This window comes from Trichosurus vulpecula, chromosome 9, assembly GCF_011100635.1.
Source record: "Trichosurus vulpecula isolate mTriVul1 chromosome 9, mTriVul1.pri, whole genome shotgun sequence".
Lineage (NCBI taxonomy): Eukaryota > Metazoa > Chordata > Mammalia > Diprotodontia > Phalangeridae > Trichosurus > Trichosurus vulpecula.
Window position 1 is genome coordinate 92,996,348 of NC_050581.1, and position 24,830 is coordinate 93,021,177.

A 24,830-nucleotide genomic window follows, 5' to 3' on the forward strand; every position below is an offset into this window, starting at 1 on the left:
CAAACAGCTAGTAAGTATCTGAGGTCATATTTGAACTCAGGTCTTCCTGACTCCAAGTCCAGTGCTCCGTCTACTGTGCCATCTAAGTTTCCATGCTTTTTGTCAGATATTCTTGGGTGTGAGAAAGTTCTGGATTTAATTCTTAAACGTTAACTTTACCTTAAATTTAAGTGCAATTCCTTTAAGAATTTTCCCGTATTTTTAAAAAGTAGATATAACCAACTCATCTAAAAGCTCTAGAGAAGACTGAGCGATAAGTAAATTATAAATTTCAACAATAAATGCTGGGGAAGCTATATTCCAAGTACCTACTCTTCTCACTTGGTAAATGGTTAGTAATTTCTGGTCAATAGAGCTGCTGTTGTAATTCACTTGCTCATTCATGTCTAACTCTTCATGACCCATGGACCATAGCATTCCAGGCCCTTCTATCCTTCATTATCTCTTGAAGTCCTTCCAAGTTCATATTCATTGTTTCCATGACACTATCTATCTCATCCTCTGCCACCCCTTTTCTTTTGTATTCAAACTTTCCCAATGCTAGAATCTTTTCCAATGAGTCCCATCATCTCATTATGAGGCCAAAGGTTTTTAGCTTCAGCTTCAGTATTTGACTTTCCAGTGAATAGACTGAATTAATTTATTTATGTATTGAATGATGTGCTCTCCTTGCTCTCCAAAAGTCTTTCCCAGTACAGTTTAAAAGGATCAGTTCTACAGTGCTTATTTTTTTAATAGTGATACTCTAGTAATCATAACTTTTGAGTCATAGAATAACAGAATTTGAGAGTTAGAAGGAACCTTAAGGGTCATGTATTACAATTCATACTTGAAAGAGACCTCCACTTTAACATATATCCAGAATGGTCATTCAATTTCTAAAGTCTTTTTATTTTTACATGCCTATACAACTTCGCAGTCAAAACAGCCTTCAGAAATTCTAAAGTTCAAGCTCCTTTTCAGAGATGAGGAAACAGAGAATCAGTGAGGAATAAGGAAATGCCTAAGATCATCTAATTATTTAGATGGAGAGATACTTCTAGAATACAAGTCTCTTTACTCTTAGCATAATGATCTTTGTCATATATTACACTAATTATAGGTTGAATATATTGTTATCTCAGCATAGTTCGGGGATGATGGTTTCCCCTCCAACCAGAATCCAGTTACATATGCCCTTGGCTTCTATTCTAAATATGTAAATGATGTTATATGTCTTTCTACTTCTCAATTCTGTTTGATTCTTTTTGATGTCCTACCATAATTTTCTACAAAAGTCTCTTTAATTCCCTGAAAGCCTTCCTTTATTTCTTTTAAATAAAAATATATCCCCAAATTTTAATGCTGTTGTAAGTTTCTAAAGCTTAGGAGTCCTCTAAGAATTTTGGGGACAGTTTGTATTTTTGTTTATAAAAGGGGAATATTGAGGCTGTTCATCTATTTATTTCAGTAAAATTGTAGATATCTCATATCCCTTCTGTTTATATATGTTCATCATTATGTCTTTTGCACTATTTTTAAATTTATGATTCCAGTGTTAATATGTTGAAATCTGCTTGTACCACCTATGCATTTTCCCATTGTACTTGGATCACCACCAATTATGAAACTTCTGAGATCATATTTTTTTCATGATTTGCTACTTTGTGTCATTACCAGGGGAATATGTGTAATCAAAACTGAAATATCTCTATTATCTCTTTAATATCACTATTCCTTCCATGATGGGGATCAAAGCCATTCATATAAGTCCATACTATTTGATCCTTATCCAGTGTTTCCATAAGTTCACCACTTGGAGTATGGTCAATATTCTGAGGACCTTCTTCAAACTTTCCTGACAACCCAAGGGTAGAGAAATCTGGTGATCGATTAGTTATTCTTCAATCTTGTGATGAAATTCGTTAGTCCATTTCCCTGAGCAGGATAATATGGGTATTAAAAGATAGGATTTTATATCATGAATCAGTTCTGGATTATTTAAAATATGACCCCAAAATGTCTCCTGTTATCCTCTTTATTTTTTCCTCAGTTTTTTGTCCTTTTCTAGCACCTATTCAAGATACATCTAATAATGGGTTAACTCATTCAGGTACCTGAACAACTGCATTTCATAACCTGGGCATGGTGTGATCTTTATTCACTTAGTTTTTGCCAGCATGCAGGTCTAAACCAATTAAATTGTATACAAAAACAAGAAGATTAGCAACAAAAAATTATTTTTATCTTTTTTTGGTTGAATACAATCCCCTATATAATAGTCAAGGAGCAATTATTAAGGACATATTATATGCCATACACTGTGCTAGGTACAGAAAATATATAGTAACTTCCCTTAAGGAATTTACATTTTATAAACAGTGACAGTCATTTCCAGCAGTCAGGGATAAAGTATGCATTGTTATATTATGAGCTTGTGATCTCATTTTAATTTCTAAAATCTACTTCTATAGATATCAACTCATTTTAATCTTATTATTTTGCTGTAATATTTTAATTTTTAAATGTAAATGGTAAATGTCTATTATTTTCAAAGTACTATATGATGCACCACTTAAGAGTATAAGAATAGTAAAAGGAATAAACCTTGCACACCAAAACAAAACAAAACAGCACCCAAAGAAACTGAGATCCTCTTCTCTTAAGAAATTGTTCAGGTACAACCTCCATCATGAATTCATCCCTGATCTCTCCTTGAATGTACCTTTATCTCCTTTTTTCCCCTAGAGTATTTTTTTGGATTGTTTCTCTTTCCTTAACATTTCTACATTATTTGTGTACTCATATGTGTACATATTATGGCCCTTGAAATAGATGGAAAAGCCCTTGAGGGCAAGGACTGTTGTTTCCCACATCCTTTTATCCCTTATACCAAATACAGATCCTCACATGTAATAGACATTTTAATAAATGTTTAGGTGAATTGAATTGATTTGTGGAGAGGAATGTAATATATACATATATATATATATACATATATATATGTGTGTGTGTGTGTGTGTGTGTGTGTGTGTGTGTGTGTTTCTGTGTATATACACGTACATAAACGAATGTATTTATATATATATATATGTATACATATATATACATAATGCATGCATACATACTATATATACGCATTATATCCATCCATCTACCTATCTATCTCTCTATCTTCATATCTGAATACCAGAAAATAATAACATCCTGCTCAACAAATGTACAATGTAATAACACTTGATGGGATATTTTCTCCTTATGTTCATGATGTGTTTTGTAAAGCCAATATCCTTTAATGTTTCCCCAATTTCAAAATAAGTCTACACCTTTTATTGCCTCCTAGCTATAGGTCAAGAGAGGTAAAGCTCTTGAAAATGCCAGATACCATCCACTTTAGCTGATCTGACTTGTCACATCATTGAAAACCTCATAAAACTTGTCCTGAACTTGCAAGATGGAGATTACGTTTCTGTGCATGCAGCTGATTTTAGAAGCCCATCCTCCCAAGGCTTTGTATGTGATGACAGATATATAGTATCACTTCTTTGAGATGTGATGCTCAGAAACTGCAGTAAAGGAGAGGCTCTTAAATCCATCTCCCTAACAGGTTCTCTCTTAATTAAATATGCCTCCACATTGGAATTCAGGAGTCTCATTATCACCACCGGGTCATCAGCAGCACTAATGTATTCTATTAGGATCCACTCTATTGCTTTTACTCAGAACAAGTCTGCATTCATTATGGCTCAGTGCCAAACTGTGCTAATCCTGAACACACTCAAGACTCTGATACTTGAGCACTTTTCATACAAGGACTTTTGCATTTCAAGACTGTTTTTTTTAATTGTCTTCTTTGCTTAATGTAGGTCATAATGTGAATTTCATCTCACATGTATACAAGAATTTGAGGTTTAAAAAACTATATGCATCATCTCATTTGAATCTCCCAACAGACCTGTGAAGTAGGTGCTATTTTTCTCATTTTACAGATGAAGTAACTAAAACTCATAAAGGTAGTGACTTGCCTAGTTTTCTACAGCCAGTACAAATGTTTGGAGCAGTATTCTGATCCAGTCTTCCCTTACTGAAAGTCCACTTTGTCATTCTGCCTCTCTCCTTAGCTGATGCATCAACCGTATATGAAGATGCTGACTTTACTCAATGATGGTGCAATCAATTTCCTTCATGGTTTCATAAAATGAAGGAATTTATTTTTAAATTAAAATGAATAAAATAAGAAAGAAAATTGGAAGTGATTTTTGATCCTCCATTCCTTTAGAGATGTGCTGCTATAGACACTACTGATAAGGAACAAAAATAAATACAAGAAAAAGAAAATGGACATGTGAATGGCAAAGGTTGAAATGGATAAAATAGGAATCCAGGGAGGTATCAAATTTCCAGTAGAATTGGCCAATAAATACTCCTTTCCCCTATACCCCCACTTATTATTCTTCTATACTTATGAGGTCATGAAACAGAAGAGCATTTCCTGAAGTCTCTGGATGATCAAGATTTCTTGAATAACATCAAGTTGTTAAGACTGTTAATAAAAATCAGGTTGTTAAGAGTGCCAACACCTACATTTGTCTAGTTTATCCCTAGGCAAGACACAGAATGAGAGAAAGGAGAGTTTTCTGGGCTGACACATTTAGAATTGCTTGGAAAATCCTCATATCATTCCACTCCATTATGCTTCTGCTAGAATTTCACAGTAAAGGAAATACAATCAATTACAACCCTTGTGACACTCAGAGGTACATATAGTTTTAAACAATATGCACAGGGAACTTACAGGTATAGTACCATGCAGCAAAGTATAAATAGCAATTCAGGATCTGATTTTCCCAGATAAAAGAAACAAATTCATTTATTGAAATTCATAGACATATATTAAGAAGATATTGGTCAGTAAGTCATATAGAAAAATGTAAATGTATGCAAGGGAAGGTGTGGTATAGCCATATGTGTCCTACTAGTTAGATGGGTTACTCTCAAAAATCAGTATTACCTGGCTTTGGTTAGTTTCATACTGAGCTTAAGCAGGGGGTGGGGGAGACAGGGAAAAGAGTAGATGTGAATTTTCAAGTAGGATGAATATGTCAGAATCTGTTTTAGTTGACATTATTTGGATTTAGTTTATATATCTACCTAGGGGAATGGTGGGTATAGTGAAAACAGAAATTTATATAGTACCTTAGGTTTTGCAAAAAAAAGATATACAAATTCTCATATAAGTCTAACAACAACCCTATGAAATAGGTACTACTATTGCTATCTAAAACAAGTTCATATGGCTTAAGTGACTTGCCCATGGTTATACAACTATTAAGGGCCAGCAAGGGAATTTGAACCCAGATCTTCATGAATTCCAGATCTAGCATTTTATCCTCCATATCACATCACACACACACACACACACACACACACACACACACACACACACACAGACACGCACACACACACCTCATTGGAATTTTAGGTTATCATCAAAGCCCTTCAGAAGAGGAGTTTGGGTGGTCTCATCAGTGTAATACACTGAATGGAACCTCTTAGGGACAAGAGCCCATGCTAAGTTAAAGCAGTAATAGAAAAATGGAATGTATGCTGAATATGGTATTACAAAGCATTGCTTTGCTTGGCAGCTTCAAGGAGTCCCTAAATCATAGCATCTTACAAACTCAAAATTGGAAATAACCTTCTCAGTCAACAAGGCCGGTGCATATGTGGACAGGAATCCTTCCTACAATCCCCAACATCTGATGACGAAGCCCCTGAGGCAGCTAGATAGCATAGTAAATAGAGTGCTGGATCTAGAATCAGAAAAAAATTGAGTTCAAATCCTGCCTCAGATACTCAGTAGTAGTGTTCTCCTGGCGAAGTGATTTAACTTCTCTCTGCTTCAGTTACTTCAACTGTAAAATGAAGATAATAATAGCACCTGCCTCTCAGGTTTTTATGAGGATCAAGTAATATGATAATTGTAAACACAGCATAATATGTGACCCATAGTGGATATTTAAGAAATCCTTCCTTCTTTCCTAGAATTCTAAATATTATGTCAGTTTGTTTAGTCATTATTTTTCAGTCGTTTCTGACACTTCATGACCCCATTTGGGGTTTTCTTAGCAAAGATATTGGAGTGGTTTGCTATTTCCTTCTCCACCTTACTTTACATATGAGAAAACTGAGGTAAACAGAGTCAAGCAACTTGCTCAGTGTCACACAGATACTAAGTGTCTGCAGCTAGATTTGAACCCAGGGAGATGGGTCTCCGCTGCTTCACCTAGCTTCCCCATTACGTCAAGTAGTATCTGGAGGATGCTGTAATGCACAATAGAATTATAATGCGTAGCAGAACACTTTATGATGTGGAACTTGTAGAAGTTATTATAATTGTTTCTCAGTCATCTATTTTATATGAAGGTTAGACTATCTTTTTTACTATATGTGATGAGGATGTATACCTGGTCCTTTTTAATAGGAGACAAGACAAACAGCGTATTTCCTGTATTCATTTAAAGCCTAGACGCACATATATTCCTTGCTTCAGATTCTTATTGATTTATACCACCTTTACTTCCTTTCAGGTAAATTCTTATGGAGGTAAAGACCCTCCATAGAGTCAGGTTGAGAAAATCAGACACAGCCTACTAGCCTAAGAGAACAATGGTGCAGAATTATTATTCTCTTTATTGTATCAAAAATTTTGCCTGAGGCCAAGTTTCTCTCCCCCATGATAATGGAGTTTCTGAGAAAGGACTATTATTCTCATGATTTGTTGTAATTTATTCCTCCCTTATAATTTAAAATCCTAGAAAATGTCTTCCATCATAGTTTCTAGTTCATTTCATGTAAAGTGATTAATTGATGTCTTAAATAGTCAACATTAGAGTAAGTTCGGTACATGCCACAGGTCAGTGCCCTTCTTGCCTTGTTTTGGATATTTTTTGCATCAATTTGAAAGAAAGTTTGTCTTTCATTTCATAGTTTTTTTTTCTTTCCATCTAATACATCTCACTTCACCCTGACATCTGATCCTTCAGGAGACAGGTATCTGCCTAGTGTTGTAAACTGAAGTAGACTGGGTAAATCTGATCAAGATTTTATCCTCTTATTCATGCTGCCAGCTTCTGTGTTCTGATTGTGAGTCATAGGAGACTGCAGTCTCTGAAGAATTAAAACTACAGGTTACCCAAAGGATGATAGGGAGGCAAATAGTGGGCATGAGTTAATTGCACCATGATATTAATGATGAATTGTGCTAGAAAAGGAGTATAAGAATACTATCAGAGATGCATAACCAAAAGTGGATGTATTCCTAACATGTAGTTAGAATGAAGGGTGTGATATGGAGAGCCCCCATGCTCCATTTGTATATCCCCCCAAAGTCAAATGAGATAAAAAAAGTACACAAGCCTGTTGTGTGGGCCCCCTGTGGATGAATTACAAGAATCACAAAGGCTAAGAAGACATGGATAGGCTGTCATTAATACTTCTGGAGGTTGTATCCACATTAGTGAAATCAAAGAGCCATTTAAGTGGCAACATATATTAAAAAAGAGCCAACTTTCAACTTCTAATTAGTAATTAAGAAGCACATTTTTGAGGCTAGGTAAATATATATTCCTCATATGTATATATATATATATACACATATATATATATATGTGTATATATATATATATATATATATACATACATACATACATACATACAGACACACACACACACACAACTAAAGAGAACAAGTAATGCACCAGCAGTCTTAGGAAGCAACTATGATTCTTTAAAGAAGTATGAGAGGGTGGAGCCAAGATGGCAGCTGGAAAGTAGGGACTTGTCTAAAGCTCTCCCCCAGGACCCTCAAAATACCTATAAAAAAATTGCTCTGAACAAATTCGAGAGCTGCAGAATGCATGGAATAGCAGAGAGAACCAGGTCTCCAGCCCAGGACAGCCTGGATGATTGCTGGGTAAGGTCTATTGCACTGTGCTGGGAGCAGAGCAGAGCCCAGGGTGGGCTGCCCCCAGACCAACCAGATCAGGAGCCAGGTGGGACAGGATATAGTGCCCTGAATCAGTGAGCTGTGGCAGTTACCAAAGACCACAGAGAAAGTTAGTGGGAAAAACTGAGAGGAGTTTGCAGTTGGCCACCGCCCTGGGGACAGCAGAGATGATGTAGCTCTGAGGCTGCTTCCAGAGCTACAGCAGCAGTTGCCTCTGGCCCAAGGCCACCTGGTGGGAGGAGCTAAGTGGCTGATCAGAGCAGGAGTGCAGAGCCTTCTTAGATCTGAGTCAAGGTCCTGGTTGGCGGTTCATAGGGAAGGAGAAGCAATGGTGTGGCAGAGCTAGCTGTGTAGAAATACCTCTGAAAACAACAGCTCAGCCCCTCAATATTGGGACAAAGTACTCTTCTACTATACAAGCAGTCATACCCCAACAAAAGGCTCAAGCATCAAGTAGTTGACTGGGAACATGAATAGGCAGTGAAAATGGATTGAGATTCAGTGTCAGACTTTGGAATCTTTCTTCGGTGACAAAGGAGACCAAAACATACAGCCAGAAGAAGTCAACAAAGTCAAAGAGCCTACATCAAAAGCCTCCAAGAAAAATATGAACTGGCCTCAGGCCATGGAAGAGCTCAAAAAGCATTTGGAAAAGCAAGTAAGAGAAGTGAAAGAAAAATTGGGAAGAGAAATGGAAGTGATGCAAAAAAAACCATGAAAAACACGTCAATGACTTGTTAAAGGAGATGCAAAAAATACTGAAGAAAATAACACCTTAAATAATAGACTAACTCAAATGGCAAAAGAACTCCAAAAAGCTAATGAGGAGAAGAATGCCTTGAAAGGCAGAATGAGCCAAATGGAAAAGGAGGTCCAAAAGAGTGCTGAAAAAAATACCACCTTAAAAATTAGATTGGAGCAAATGGAAGCTAGTGACCTTGTAAGAAATCAAGACATTATAAAACAGAACCAAAGGAATGAAAAAGTGGAAGACAATGTCAAATATCTCATTGGTAAAACCACTGATCTGGAAAATAGATGCAGGAGAGATAATTTAAAACTTATTGGACTACCTGAAAGCCATGATCAAAAAAAGAGCCTAGATATCATCTTTCAAGAAATTAGCAAGGAAAAGTGACCTGATATTCTAGAGCCAGGGGTTAAAATAGAAATTGAAAGAATCCAGAGAGCGCCTCCTGAAAAAGATCCCCAAAGAAAATTCATAGGAATATTGTTGCCAAATTCCAGAGCTCCTGGATCAAGGTGAAAATATTGCAAGTGGCCAGAAAGAAACACTTTGAATTTTGTGGAAACAGAATCAGGATAACACAAGATCTAGCAGCTTCTACATTAAGGGATAGGAGGGCTTAGAATATGATATTCCGAAGGTCAATGGAGCTAGCATTAAAACCAAGAATCACCTACCCAGCAAAACTGAGTATCATGCTCCAAAGCAAAACATGGAATTTCAACAAAATAGAGGACTTTCAAGCTTTCTCAATGAAAAGATCAGAGCTGAATAGAAAATTTGTCTTTCAAACACAAGAATCAAGAGAAGCATGAAAAGGTAAACAGGAAAGGGAAACCATAAAGGATTTACTAAAGTTGAACTATTTTGTTTACATTCCTACATGGAAAGATGATGTGTATTATTCATGATACCCCAGTATTGGCTGAAGGGAATATACATACATACATACATATATAAAGGCAGAGTGCGTAGGGTGAGGTGAATATAAAGCGATGATATCTAAAAAATAAAATCAAATTAAGAGATGAGAGAGGAATATATTGAGAGAGGGAAAAAGGGAGAGATAGAATGGGGTAAATTATCTCACATAAAAGTGGCAAGATAAAGCAGTTTGCTGGAAGGGAAGAGGGAGCAAATGAGGGGGAATGAGTTAATCTTGCTCTCATCATATTTGACCTGAGGAGGGAATAACATACACAATCAATTGGGTATCTTACCGCTCAGGAAAGAAGGAGGGAGGAGATGAAAAAGGGGGGATGATAGAATGGACAGCAGATAGGGTGAGGAGGTAATCAAAGGCAAACACTTTTGAAAAGGGTCGGGGTGAAGGGAGAAAATTGAATAAAGGCAGATAGGATAGGAAGGAGCAAAATATAGTTAGTCTTTCACAACATGAGTATTGTGGAAGGGTTTTGCATAATGATACACATGTGGTCTATGTTGAATTGCTTGCCTTCTTAAGGAGGGTGGGTGGGGAGGAAAGAGTGGAGATAATTTGGAACTCAAAGTTTCAAAAGCTGCCATTCAAAAAAAAAAGTTTTTGCCTGCAACTGGGAAATAAAATATACAGGCAATGGGGCATAGAATTCTTGCCCTACAAGAAAGTAAGGGAAAAGGGCATGGGGGGGGGTGGGCAGTGGTGTGACAGAAGGGAGGCCTGACTGGGGAACAGGGCAATCAGAATATATGCCATATTGGAGTGGGGGTGGACGTAGAAATGGGGAGAAAATTTGTAATTCAAACTCTTGTGGAAATCATTACTGAAAACTAAAAATATGAAATAAATAATTAAAAAAAGTATGAGAGAAACAAAGGAAATGCACTATCCTATATGTAATCACAGTCCTGATTGTATGGTTGAGAAAATGAGGATAGACTACTGAGTGTTCATTAGTTGATTAATACAGGATTTAGCTTTTGTTACAATACCCATCCATATTTCCATTGTGTGGCACTATTCCTGGACCACATGAGTACTTACTATATATTTGAAGGATCACATTAATTTTTAAACAATTCAGGAAGCCAGATATTAATAGCTATGTATGATGAAGTCCTTTCTAAATCTCAAATTCTGTTATTCTGTGATGTATGCTTAGTACTATGAAGGGAAAATCATACCTCCATAGCAACATGTATATATCACAGAATAACAGAATGGGCAAGCCAATTAATCTCTCTCAGCTTTAGTTTCCTCATCTATAAAATAGGACCCAAAATACCAATATTGCCTACCTCAAAGGGTTTTTTGTGAAGCTCAAATTACCTATGAAATGTTTTGCAAAATTTAAAGTTCTGTATAAAATGTTAGTTTGTATAGAATCTAGTATCATAACTACATAAATTTTAACTCATGACACCTGAATCTTGACTTTATATCTCTGTCACAAATTATAGCAGGGCTGTCTAACCTTAGGTTTTTATTGAAACAATAGACAACATATTTTGATTTGCCATTTTAGTGAGAGCTCTGTGGTAGCTTGGCTTCATTTACTAAAACTTTTATGCAAATTTTTATGCTTGTAGGTGGGCTGCATAAATGGCACTTCAGGCTGCATGTGGCCTGTGGGCTGCATTTTGGACAGCCCTGAATTATAGAATTGTACCCAATTTTGTATTGCCTTGAATATGGTAGAATTTTCTTAGTTTCAATGGTATAATAGTAATAATATCAATAATAATCATAACAACTATGACATAATTCAACTTATCTGCTCAACAATTGTTTGTTCAATAAATAAATTATATTGATTAAGGCCATCTTTTATGTGTTTCTAAGAATGCTGTCTTCTATCACATGCTGCTTTAAGGTTATCAGTGAAGTCTTTTATTTCCTCTAAAATACTAGAAATGCTTTATACCAACGTGTAAGAGAAAGCCCAGTAGCAATGACATTAGACTTTTGCAATAGTCAATAAAAATTCAAAGGTTAATTGAAGCAGAAGGGGAAATGAAAATGCCCTTTTCTAGTCTGCATTGATAACATCAGGTAATACAGAATAATGTGGCTAAAATGCAGGATAGAGTGCCTTTGAAATTGACATTCTGTGAACTATTGAACACTAACAAGAAGAAATTTTAGTAATATTAGCTCTTAGTAGAGTTTTCTATCATTTAAATGAAGTGTATATGGCACCCTATTTATATTAACTGGGGCAAGTGGGTTGGGTATGTCTAATTTGGCACTATATGTGTTTCTCCAGCAGCATTTAAAGCTGTGTAGTTGCAGAGTGTGCAAAGTTTGGATATTTGTGACAATTGATGTGGTTCAAGGATATTTAATAATGCACAATGATGGTGGATAGCCTGGAATTGCACCTCAAATATCAGATCTGGATTCAGGAAAGAGCTGGGGTTCATATCTTGACTCAGACACTTGTTAGCTCTATGAACCAGAGCACATCATTTGATGTCTCTGAACTTCAGTTCCCTCATCTGTAAAACTGGGAAAACATATTTACCCTACCAACTTCATAGTTTCTGTGAAGAAAAATAAAACTTTTAACAAATTAAAGTTCCAAAGAAATAGGAACTATTATTTGTACAACTGTGCAAGTTACATTTACTTGTCTTTTTCCTCATCTTTCACAGGTTCCCACCACTTCCTCCAATTTTGACAAGTAAATATATGGTATTTTTTCTCCTCTCTGAATAACTTGATCTTATTCCAATAGACTGTATTTGTGCTTAGAAGGAATAGTAACACAAAGGTGGGAAGGTATAGTAAAAGCACTCCTAAAGACCAAGTTTGAATGGCTAAACACATTGTGGTACATGAATAGAAAGTTATGAGGAATGAGAAAATGATGAGTACAGAGAAGCATGAAAAGACTTATACACAATGATACAAAGTGAAGTAAGTAGAGATAAGAAAACAATGTACACAATAATTGCATTGATGTAAATAGAAAGAACAACAATCACAGAGAAATTTAAATTTCATGTAATTGTAAAATTATTACTCACAACCAAAAAACATATTGGTCCCAAAGACGATAACTGTGAGACACTGCCAACTCAGTGCGATAAAGGGAAGGAGTCATTGGTTTGGAACATTACAAATGATGGCAGATTTTTTTTTAAGTTTATCTTGATACATTTTGCTGGAGAGGTAGAGCCAAGATGATGGAACAGAGGCAGGAACTCACTTGAACTCTACCTAATTGCTCTCCAAACAACTCTAAAATAACACCTTAAATTGAATTATAGAGTGGCAAAAACAACAAAAGATTTAAGTGAAACAATTTTCCAGCCCAAGATAACATAAAAGATTGGCAAGAAAAGTTCATTACGCTGGCAAGATGGTCAGCTCCAGAGGGTAGCAATGGCAGTGCCCCAGCAATGGCAGCAGGAAGCCTTGGAGGTGGCTGCATAAGTGACAGAAGCTTGGGGATCTCTCAGCAAACAGACAATAATGGGGTCAGACAACTGGTCAGAAAGAAATTGCAGGGGATTCTTTGCTAGCTCTGGGTTCATGATCCTGTTTCATTGCACATTCACAGTTGAAGATTTTAGTTCTGGGATTAAGAAGAATAGTAGCAATTGTAGTCACAGAAGAATGAAGATCATGGTCACAGTTTCTGGGTTGAAAAGAGTACTTGTAGTTACTCAGAAGAAAACAGGGTCCCTGGTTTCAGTTCTAAGGCTGAAAGGAGAAGAACTTAGGGTTACAGTTAGATCAGTGGACCTGGTCATAGTTCCAGGGCCAGTAGGAGTGCCAGAATTTGTAGCTACAGAGGAACAAGATCCCCTTCTGGGTAAAGTCTCACAACTAAATGCAGAAAAGCATCCTTTTTTAGACCATAATGCAATAACAATTTCTTTCAATTAAGGGTCATGGAAACATAGATTAAAATTAATTGAATGTAAATAACCCAATCCTAAAGAATGAGGAGGTCAAAGAAGAAATCAATAATTTCATTAAAGAGGAAGACAACAACAAGACAACATGCTGAAAGTTTTGAAATGAAGGCAAAGCAGGGATTAGGGGAAATTTATAACTCTAGATGCTTACATTAATAAAATAGAAAAAGGACAATTTAATAACTTGGGCATTCAACTAAAAAAAACTAGGAAAAGAATAAATTTAAAATCCCCAAATAAATACCAAATTGGAAACTGTGAAAATCAAAGCAGAGATTAATAAAATGAAAAGAAAGAAAATCATTGTACTAATAAATAAACTAGGAGTTTGTTTTACTAACAAACCAACAAAATAGAGAACTCAATAATTAATTTGATTTAAAAAAAAGAAAGAAGAAAACCAAATTACTAGCATCAAAAATAAAAGGGATAAATTAAATTCCAATGAAGGCAGAGTAAATAAAGATCCAGAGAAGTACTTCTGGGGACCAAGATGACTAAGCAAGAAGTAAATCACTGTAACTCTCTTATATTCACCTCCAAAAAACCATAAAATACTGTCTCCAAACAAATCTTGGAATATAATAACCAGCAAAAAGATGAGATAAAACAGTCAGTTAGCCCAAGAAACTTGAAAGATTGTCCAGAAAGGTCCATCTTACTCAGATAAAAGGGGAGTGCATTCCAGGGCAGGAAGCATCCCAGCAAACCAGAAGCAAGCCTCACCCCAGCAAACCAGTGGGAGATCTGAGCCCCAGTGTGGTGGAGTAGGCAAATGCCAAAACCAGGACTCCCTCTCCCCGCCACCATGTGCCTTAGTATAACCAGAGGAACTGGCAGACTCCAGCTATGAGGAGCCATCATTGTTTTAGCACACTCCAGGGCAAACAGGCATCCTCCAGCATCACCAGAAAGTACACCAAACCTCTATGTGCTTCAGTGTAGCCCTGGGCAAACAGGCATCCTCCAGTAGCCAGATGCACACATGCTTCAGTGCAGCCCCAGAAAAACACAGAAACACCCCATCAGGCCTCAACACATGCCAGGCACCATCACTGAGACCCCAGCTCAGCACCAGGCAAGATACTAGATCACTATAGCCACCAGCAGCACAAATCACCCCCTATCCCACCCCCTTAGCAGAGCATCAGACATGAAGTTCCCTGGGGAGCCTCGGGAAACATCAATACAACATCATGGAAAGAGGCCCTGCAGCACTGGCACAAGAAGCCTGAGACAGTGCCTTTTTCACCCCAGGTGCAGAGAGGATAACAATGTCAAAACACCTATGGGCAAAATGCCAAAAAAATGGGAAGTGGTCTGAAGCCCAGAAAGAATTCATAGAAGAGCTTAAAAAGGAGCTTAAAATTATATGAGAGGTAGAAGAAAAAATGAGTAAAGAAATGAGAGTGATGCAAGAGAATTATGAAAAAACAGTCAGTTGCTTGGAAAACTGCTTAGAAAGTAGAACAGTAGAACCAGCCAAATGGAAATGGGGATACAAAAATCTGCTGAGGAAAATAACCTCTTAAAAAGTACAATTGGCCAAAGGGAAAAGAAATTACAAAGGCTAAATGAGGAAAACCACACTTTAAAAGTTTGAATTGGTCAAGTGGAAACTAATGACTCTAGGAGACATTAAGAATCAATCAAATAAAATTAAAAGAATGAAACACAGAAAAAAAAATATAAAATACTTCATGGTGAAAACAACTGACCTGGAAAAAAAAGATCCAAGAAATAAAATATCAGAATCATTGGACTACCTGAAAGCCATAATCAAAAGGAACACCTGGACAGCATCTTTCCAGAAATTATGAAATTATAAAGTAAAACAGCCCTGATTTCCTGGAACCAGAGGATAAAATAGGGACTGAAAGAAGCTACTAATAACCTCAGAAAAGAGATCGCAAATAAAAACTCCCAAAAGCATTATAGCCAAGTTTCAGAACTATCAGGTCAAGAAAAAAATATAAGTGGACAGAAAGAAACAATTGTAATACAAAGCAATCGCAATCAGGATTATACAGAACTTGGCAGCAGTATTAAAGGATCAGAGGCTATGGAATATGATATTCCAGAAGGCAAATGAGCTAGGACTACAACCAACAATCACTTACCTCAGAAAACTAAGTATAATAAATCAAGGGAAAAATGGGTATTTAATGAAATGAAGGATTTCAAGCTTTCATAAGGAGAACACCAAAATTAAAACAAAAATTTGATCTTCAATACCAAGACTCAAGAGAAACAAAAACAGGTGAAAAGGGGAAAGAAAATATAAGGGATTCAATAGAGCTAAACTATTCACATCTTTGCATGGGAAGATGATACTTGTAATTCTTAAAAATTTTATTATTAGTAGTACAGATTGTAAGAATATAGATAGACAAAGGATATGGGTATAAGGTAAATCTGATGGAATGACATAAAAAAATTAAGGGATGAAAAAGAGGAGTACAATGGGTACTGAAGGAAGGAAGAGATAAAATGGGGTGAATTATTTCACATGAAGAGGTGTGAAAAATCTATTTCAGTGTAGGGAAAGATGGGAGGGTGGGTGATAAGCATTGCTTGAACCTTACTCTCATCACTATTGGCTCACAGAGGGAATCATATACATAATCAATTGAATATAGAAATCTATCTTTCCTGACAGGGAAGTAGGAGGGGAGGAAATTGAGTAAAGATAAGAGTGGGGACTGACAGAAGGGATGGCAGATCAGGGGAGGTGGTAGAAAGAAGCAAAATAATGGTGAGGAGGGAAAGGGTGAAAGGAGAGAGAGGACAGACAGGAGGAAGAATAGGATGGAGGAAAAGGTAGTAACCATAACTGTAATATCACTGGGATGAACTCTCATATAAAATGGAAGTGGATAGCAGCATGGATCAAAAACCAGAGTCCTACCATCTGTTGTTTATAAGAAACACACTTCAAGCAGAGAGACACACACAGAGTAAAGGTAAGGGGCTAGAGCAGAATCTATTATGCTTCAGCTTAAGTTAAAAAAAAAAAGCAGGGGCAGCAATCCTGATCCCAGACAAAGTAAAAACAAAAACAGGCCTAATTAAAAGAGATATGGAAGGAAACTAAATCTTGTTAAAAGGTACCATAGACCATGAAGCAATAATAAGACTACACATATATGCAACAAGTGGTATAGCATCCAAATTATTAAAGGAGAATTGAATTGAGTTACAGGAAGAAATAGAGAGAACACCTATACTACTGGGGGACTTCAACTGTTCCCTCCTAGAACTTGATAAATGAAACCAAAGAAAACCAAGAAAGAAACTAAGGAGGTAAATAGAATTTTAGAAAAGTTAGATATGACAGACTATTTTCATGATTTAGACATAAAAGATGATACCATAAGCAAATTAGAAGAGCAAGGAATAACCTATGTCAGATCTATGGGAGGGAAAGGATTCATGAACAAATGAACAAAGAGATAGAGAGCATGACAAAATATAAAATAGATAATTTTGTTTATATTAAATTTAATAGGCTTTTGAACAAACAAAACCAATGCAACCAAGATTATAAGGAAAAGTAGAAAGATGGGAAACAATCTTTATGGCAAGTTTCTCTGATAAAGGCCTCATTTCTCAAATATATAGAGAACTGATTCGAATTTACCATGATACAAGTCATTCCCCAATTATTCAAAGGATATGAACAAGCAGTGTTCAGACAAAGAAATTAAAGCTATCTGTAGGCAAACAAAAAAGTGCTCTAAATGACCTTTGTATAGAGAAATGTAAATTAAAATTACTCTGATGTATCACCTCACTATTTCCAAATTGGCTAACATAACAGAACAGGAAAATGATAAATGCTGGAGAAGATGTGGGAAAATTGGGACACCAATGTACTCTTGGTGGAGTTGTGAAATGATCCAACCATTCTGGAGAGCAATTTGGAACTATGCCCAAAGGGAAACCAAACTGTGCATACCCTTTGTTCCAGCAATACCACTACTAGGTCTGTATCCCAAAAAGATCATAAAAAGGGAAAGTGGTCCATAAGGTCAAAAATATTTATAACAGCCTTATTCATTGTGGCAAAATACTGGAAATTGAAGGAATGTCCATTAATTGGAGAATGGTTGAACAAGCTGTGGTATATGTACATAATGGAATACTATTGTGCAATAAGACATGATGAACAGGAAGATTTCAGAAAAACCTGGGAAGACTTCTATCAACAGATGCAAAGTGAAATGAATTTTAGAACCAGGAAAACATTGTACATAGTATCAGAAACATTATGTGATGAACAGCTATGAATGACTCAGCTCTTCTAAGTAACGTAACGATCCAAGATGAGTAGATAGGATTCAAGAAGTAAAATGCTGTCTGTATCCAGATAAAGAACTGATGGTCTCTGAATGGAGATTGAAGCCTCTTTTTTTTCCATTTACTTCTTTCTTCCTCATGGATTTTTTCCCTTTTGATCTGTCTCTTCTTTCACAACTGTGATGAATATGGAAATATTTTTTGCATGATAGCACATGTATAAACTATATCAAACTGCCTACCATTTTCAGAAGAGGGGAACGAGGGAGAAAAATGAATGAAATGTAAAATGAATACCGAAATTTTTTTTGACCTGCAACAGGGGAAAATTATGATTTAAACAATAATAAAGATGAAATTAAAGCAATTATTAGGAGCTATTTTACCCAATTATGTCCCGATAAATGTGAAAATAGAAGTTAAATGGATGAATATTTACAAAAATATAATTGACCAGATTAACAGAAGAGAAAACAGAATACGTAATAATCCTATCTTAGAAAAAGAAATTGAATAAACCATCAAAGAACTCCCTAAGAAAAAATCCCTAGGACCAGATGGATTCATGAGTGAACTCTACCAAACATATAAGGTGTAATTAATCTCTTTTTTTATTTTTTTTATTTTTGTGTTTAATTTATTTAATGTATTTAGTTTTCAGCATTGATTTTCACAAGAGTTTGAATTACAAATTTTCTCCCCATTTCTACCCTCCCGCCCACTCCCAGATGGCATATATTCTGGTTGCCCCTTTCCCCAGTCAGCCCTCCCTTCTGTCACCCCACTCCTATCAAATCCACTTTTCCCTTCCTTTCTTGTAGGGCAAGATAAATGTCTATGCCCCATTGCCTGTGTATCTTATTTCCTGGTTGCATGCAAAAAAATTTTTTTGTTTGCTTTTGAACACCTGCTTTTAAAACTTTGAGTTCCAAATTCTCTCCCCTCTTCCCTCCCCACCCACCCTCCCTAAGAAGGCAAGCAATTCAGCATGGGCCACATGTGTATCATTATGTAAAACCCTTCCACAATACTCATGTTGTAAAAGACTAACTATATATTGCTCCTTCCTAACCTATCCCTATTTGTTGAATTTTCTCCCTTGACCCTGTCCCTTTTCAAAAGGGTTTGTTTTTGATTACCTCCTCCCCCTATCTGCCCTCCCTTCTATTGTCCCCCCCTTTTTTATCTTCTTCCTCCTTCTTTCCTGTGTGGTATGATACCCAATTGAGTGTGTATGGTATTCCCTCCTCAGGTCAAATCCGATGAGAGCAAGATTCACTCATTCCCCCTCACCTTGAAAGTCCTCTATTTTATTGAAAATCCATATGTTGCCTTGGAGCATGATACTCAGTTTTGCTGTTTAGGTGATTCTTGGTTTTAATCCTAGCTCCATTGACCTCTGGAATATCATATTCCAAGCCCTTTGATCCCTTAATGTAGAAGCTGCTAGATCCTGTGTTATTCTGACTGTGTTTCCACAATAATAAAATTGTTTCATTCTGGCTGCTTGCAATATTTTCTCCTTGATCTGGGAGCTCTGGAATTTAGCAACAATATTCCTAGGAGTTTTCTTTTTGGGATCTTTTTGAGAAGGCGATTGGTGGATTCTTTCAATTTCTATTTTAACGTATGGCTCTAGAATATCAGGGCAGTTCTCTTTGATAATTTCTTGAAAGATGATACCTAGGCTCTTTTTTTGATCATGGCTTTCAAGTAGTCCAATAATTTTTAAATTATCTCTCCTGGATCTATTTTCCAGGTCAGTGGTTTTTCCAATGAGATATTTCACATTGTCTTCCATTTTTTCATTCCTTGGTTCTGTTTTATAATATCTTGATTTCTCATTAAGTCACTAGCTTCCACTTGCTCCAATCTAATTTTTAAGGTAGCATTTTCTTCAGTGGTCTTTTGGACCTCCTCTTCCATTTGGGTAATTCTCCCTTTCAAGGCATTCTTCTCCTCCTTGACTTTTTGGAGCTCTTTTGCCATTTGAGTTAGTCTATTTTTTAAGTTGTTCTCTTCAATATTTTTTTCAGTACTTTTTTGGTTCTCCTTTAGCCAGTCATTGACCTGTTTTTCATGGTTTTCTCGCATCATTCTCATTTCTCTTCCCAATTTTTCTTTTACTTCTCTAACTTGCTTTTCCAAATCCTTTTTGAGCTCTTCCATGGACTGAGACCAGTTCATGTTTTTCTTGGAGGCTTTTGATATAGGCTCTTTGACTGTGTTGACTCCTTCTGGCTGTATGTTTTGGTCTTCTTTGTCACCAAAGAAAGTTTCCAAAGTCTGAGACTAAATCTGATTCTGTTTTCACTGCCTGGCCATGTTCCCAGCCAACTTACTTGACCCTTGAGTTTTTCAGCAGGGTATGACTGCTTGAAGAGTAGAGAATACTTTGTTCCAAGCTTCAGGGTATGCGCTGTTGTTTTCAGAGCTGTTTCTATACTGCCAGCTCTGCCACACCAGCACTCCTCCTTCCCCAAAAACCACCTACCCAGATCTGACGAAAATCTTAAGCAGGCTCTGCACTCCTCCTTCCCCAAGAACTGCCTACCCAGACCTGACGAAAATCTTAAGCAGGCTCTGCACTCCTGCTCTGATCTGCCACTTAATTCCTCCCACCAGGTGGGCCTGGGGCCAGCAGCAACTACGGTTGTAGTTCTGTAGCTGAACCACCTCTGCTGCCCCAAGGGCAGTGGCTGAATTGTGAACTCCTTCCACTCTGTGCCAGCAGCTTTTCCCATTAATCTTCTCCGTTGTCTTTGGTGTTTGTGGGTTGAGAAGTCTTGTAACTGCCACTGATTCAACCAGCGCACTGATTCAGGGCACTAGGGCTTGTTCTGCCAGGCTCCTGGTCTGGTTGGTCCTGCCACCCATGCTGAGCTCTGCTCCCCTCCCGCTCCCCTCCACTCCCAGCTCTGTGTGCAATAGACCTCACCCAGTGACCATCCAGGTTGTCCTAGGCTGGAGCCCTGCCTTCCTCTGCTATTTAGTGGGTTCTGCAGTTCTAAAATTTGTTCAGAGCCATTTTTTATAGGTTTTTGGAGGGACCTGGAAGGGAGCTCATGCAAGTCCCTGCTTTCTGGCTGCCATCTTCACAAAACATCAGGTGCAAATAATCTTAATACCTTGTAAGCAGTTTTTAAAATAGGTAAAGGCATAGTCCTACTAAATTCCTCTTATGACACAAACATAGTTTTGATACCTAAATCAGGGAGAACAAAAGCAGAGAAAGCAATCTATAATTACCGTAATGAATATTGAAGCAAAAATTTTAACTAAAATACTGGCAAGGAGATCACAGCAATATATCATAAAGAACATACTCTATGACCAAGTAGAATGTATATCAAGAATGCAGGGCTTGGTCAATGTTACCAAAACCAACAGCATAATTGACCATATCAATAACAAAAAACACAAAAATTAATATGATTATTTCTTTTAGGCTTTAGATGTAGCAGTTTTGACTTTGTTGTCTTCTTCTGTGTTTATGTTTTGGTCTTCTCTGTCACCATAGTAACTCTCTATAGTCAGGATATTTTCCTACTGCTTTATTATTTTCCCAGGCTATTTCTTAACTTTTACTTCTATGCTAAAGTAAGGCTCTGCTTCTGAAGTGGAGGGGTCACTGTCCCAAGCTTCAGGTTTTTTCATGCAGTTGTTTTCAGAGATAATTCTGGGGAGCTATAAGTTTTCAATTCTTCCATGCCTGTATAATCAATGGATAATTGTGCTTACTACTTTTCTGAGCTATGATCTGGTCTGTTATTAACCACAAACACTCTTTTCTGTCCTGGAATTGTGACCAGGGTCCCAACTTCCTTGCATCCAGAAGCTCTGGTGGACTAGTGTTCCTCCTAGTCCTGGACCTGAGACCCAGGACTGTGACCCAGATCTAAATATGGGCAATATGACAAAGGGACTCTTGTAATCTCCTTCTGACAAGCTGTCTAAACCCCATGTCATCTGTAATCTGAGAAGTCCAGAAATTGCCCCTGTTGCCCCTGATCAGGTGTCCTCAAGGCCTACTGCTCATTTTCTGGGGTGTGGCCCGAGTTGAACTGCACTCCACTCTCGCCTCAATGCAACAGATATTTCCTCTTGACCTTCTAAGTTTTCTTAGGCAGGAAAATTGTTTCACCCTATTCTTTTATGGGTTCTGCCACTCCAGTTTTTGTTTTGAGGCCTGACTTAAATTTGTTTGGAGTGGTTCTAGGGAGAGCTTAGGTGAGTCCCTGCCTTTTTCTCTGACATTTTGGCTCTGTCCCTGATTATCTTAATAGATGCAAAAACAATTAATACAATAAAATACTCATTCCTATTAAAATACTTTAACAAATAGGAATTAATAGAAATTTCCTTAATAAAAGTACTATCCATCTAAAATGAACAGCATGCATTACCTTTAATGGAGATAAGCCAAAAACATCCCCCATAGTATCAGGGGTGAAGCAAGGACATCCATTATCACCATTATTTTTCTATATTGTCTAGAGATGCTCACTAAAGTAATAAGAGAAGGAAAAGAAATTGAAGTAAGTAGACTAGACAAGAAGGAAACAAAACTATCCCTCCTTACAGATATGATGATATATTTAGAAAATCCTAGAACATGAACTTTAAAACCTAGTTGTAACAATTAAAAACTTCAGTAAATTTGCCGGATGTAAATTTCTATATATTACCAACAAAGTCCAGCAGCAAGACAGGGAAAGAGAAACCCTATTTAAAATGACTTCAGGAAGAAAAAAAAAAACTTGGGAGTCTGCCTGCAAAGAAAAGCCCACGCAATATATAAATATGATTACAAAACACTTTTCACACAAATAAAGCCAGATCGAAATAACTGGAGAAATATTGCTTGTGGGTAGCTTGAGCCAATATAATAAAAATGAGAATTTTACCTGTTAATTTATATATTTGCTGCCATACCAGTCAAACTTTCAAGAAAATACTTCACAGAGCTAGAAAAAAATCATAACAAAATTCTTCTTGAATGAGAAAAGGTTGGGAATATGTTGGGAATTGATTTTTAAATTTTAAGGAGGGAGGTCTAGCAGTACCAGTTCTTAAATTGTAGTACAAATTGAAAATCATTTAAAAAATCTGGTACTGACTAAGAAACAGAGTGATGAATCAGTAGAATAGATTAGGTACAGAATATAGAGTAGTGAATGAACATCATATCCTAGGGTTTGCTAAACCCAATGATCCAAGTTTTTGGGACAAGAACTTCCTAATTTACAAAACTGCTGGGATAACTGGAAAGCAGTTTGGGAAGAACTAGGTAAAGATGAATATCTCACACCATATACCAAGATAAGGTTAATATGGGTACATGGTTTAGACATAAAGGATGATACCATCATTAAATTAGGAGGACATGACATAGTTTTCCTCTCAGATGTATAGCTAAGGGAAGAATTTATGACCAAATAAGAGACAGAGGGTATTATAACATGTAAAATGGACAATTTTTATTACATTAAATTAAAAAGGTTTTGAACAAACAAAATTAGTGCGGTCCATATTAGAAGAAAATTAGGAAACAGGGGAAATTTTATGGCAAGTTTCTCTAATAAGGACCTAATTTCTAAAATGTATAGAGAACTAGGTTGTATTTATAAGAATGCGAGTCATTACACAGTTGATTAATAGTCAAATAATACAAATGGTTTTCAGAAAAAGAAATCAAAGTTATCTATAGTCATATGAAAAAATGCTTTTAATCACTGTTGATTGTTGTTAAGTCATTCTTTAGTCATCTCTGACTCTTCATGTCCCTATTCGGGGTTTTCTTGGCAAAGATCACTGGCATGGTTTGCCGTTTCCTTTTCCAGCTCATTTTACAAATGAAGAAACTTAGGCAAATGGGATTAAATGACCTACCCAGGTTTGCACAGTTAGTAAGTATCTGAGGCTGGTCTTGAACTCATGAAAGTGAGTCTTCTTAATTCCAGGCCTGGTACTCCTCTGTGTCACCTAGTTGTTGTTCAATAATTATCAGATAATTGCAACTTAAAACAACTCTGAGGTATCACCTCACACTTTTCATATTGGATAATGTGGCAAAAAAAGGAAAATGACAAATTTTGGAGAGAATGTGGACATATTGGAACACTAATGAACTCTTGGTAGAGTTGTGAAGTGATCCAACCATTCTGGAGAGCAATTTCGAACTATACGCCCAAAGCTATAAAACCATGACACAGTAATTTTGACACAGTAATACCACTACTAAGTTTACATGCCAATAAGATTCTTTTTTAAAAATGTGAAAAGCACTTGTATGTACAAAAATATTTCCAGTAGCTATTTTCTATGGAAAAAAAATGAAAATTGAGGAGATGCCCATCATTTGGGAAATGGCTGAAGAAGTGCTATATGATTGTGATAGAATATACTACTGTTCTATAAGCAGAATGCCTTCAGAAAACCCTGGAAAAACTCACATGAAATGATGCAAAGTGAAATGAACAAAAGCTTTTCCCCAGAGGCAGACAGAACATGGGCAGACACAATCCTAGACACATTTAGAAGGAAAAATAGACCTTCCAGAGCTTCATTGCTCTCTCACAGAGATCTAATTCAGATCTGATCTCTGATCTCTTTCTTCCTCTTCCTGCCTCCCCCACTTTCCAAAACTCAGCAATAAACCCATATGATATAATGCCAACTAAATATAAATCACAAAGTTTAAGTTGTTCTTATTTTGAATTTATTGCCTATAAAGTATTTTAGAGTAAAAGAGTCTGGTGGCCCATTAAACACTTTGGTAGCTGCTTTTGTCTTTCCAGAACACAAATAAATTTTCCTCCTAGCTTCATTATCCTAAAACTAATTTATCTTCTCCCTTTTTCATTTTAACAGTTTAGCCATCTGTACTGTAAGTAGCAGTAGTTACCAACATCAAGCATAAGGCCACAT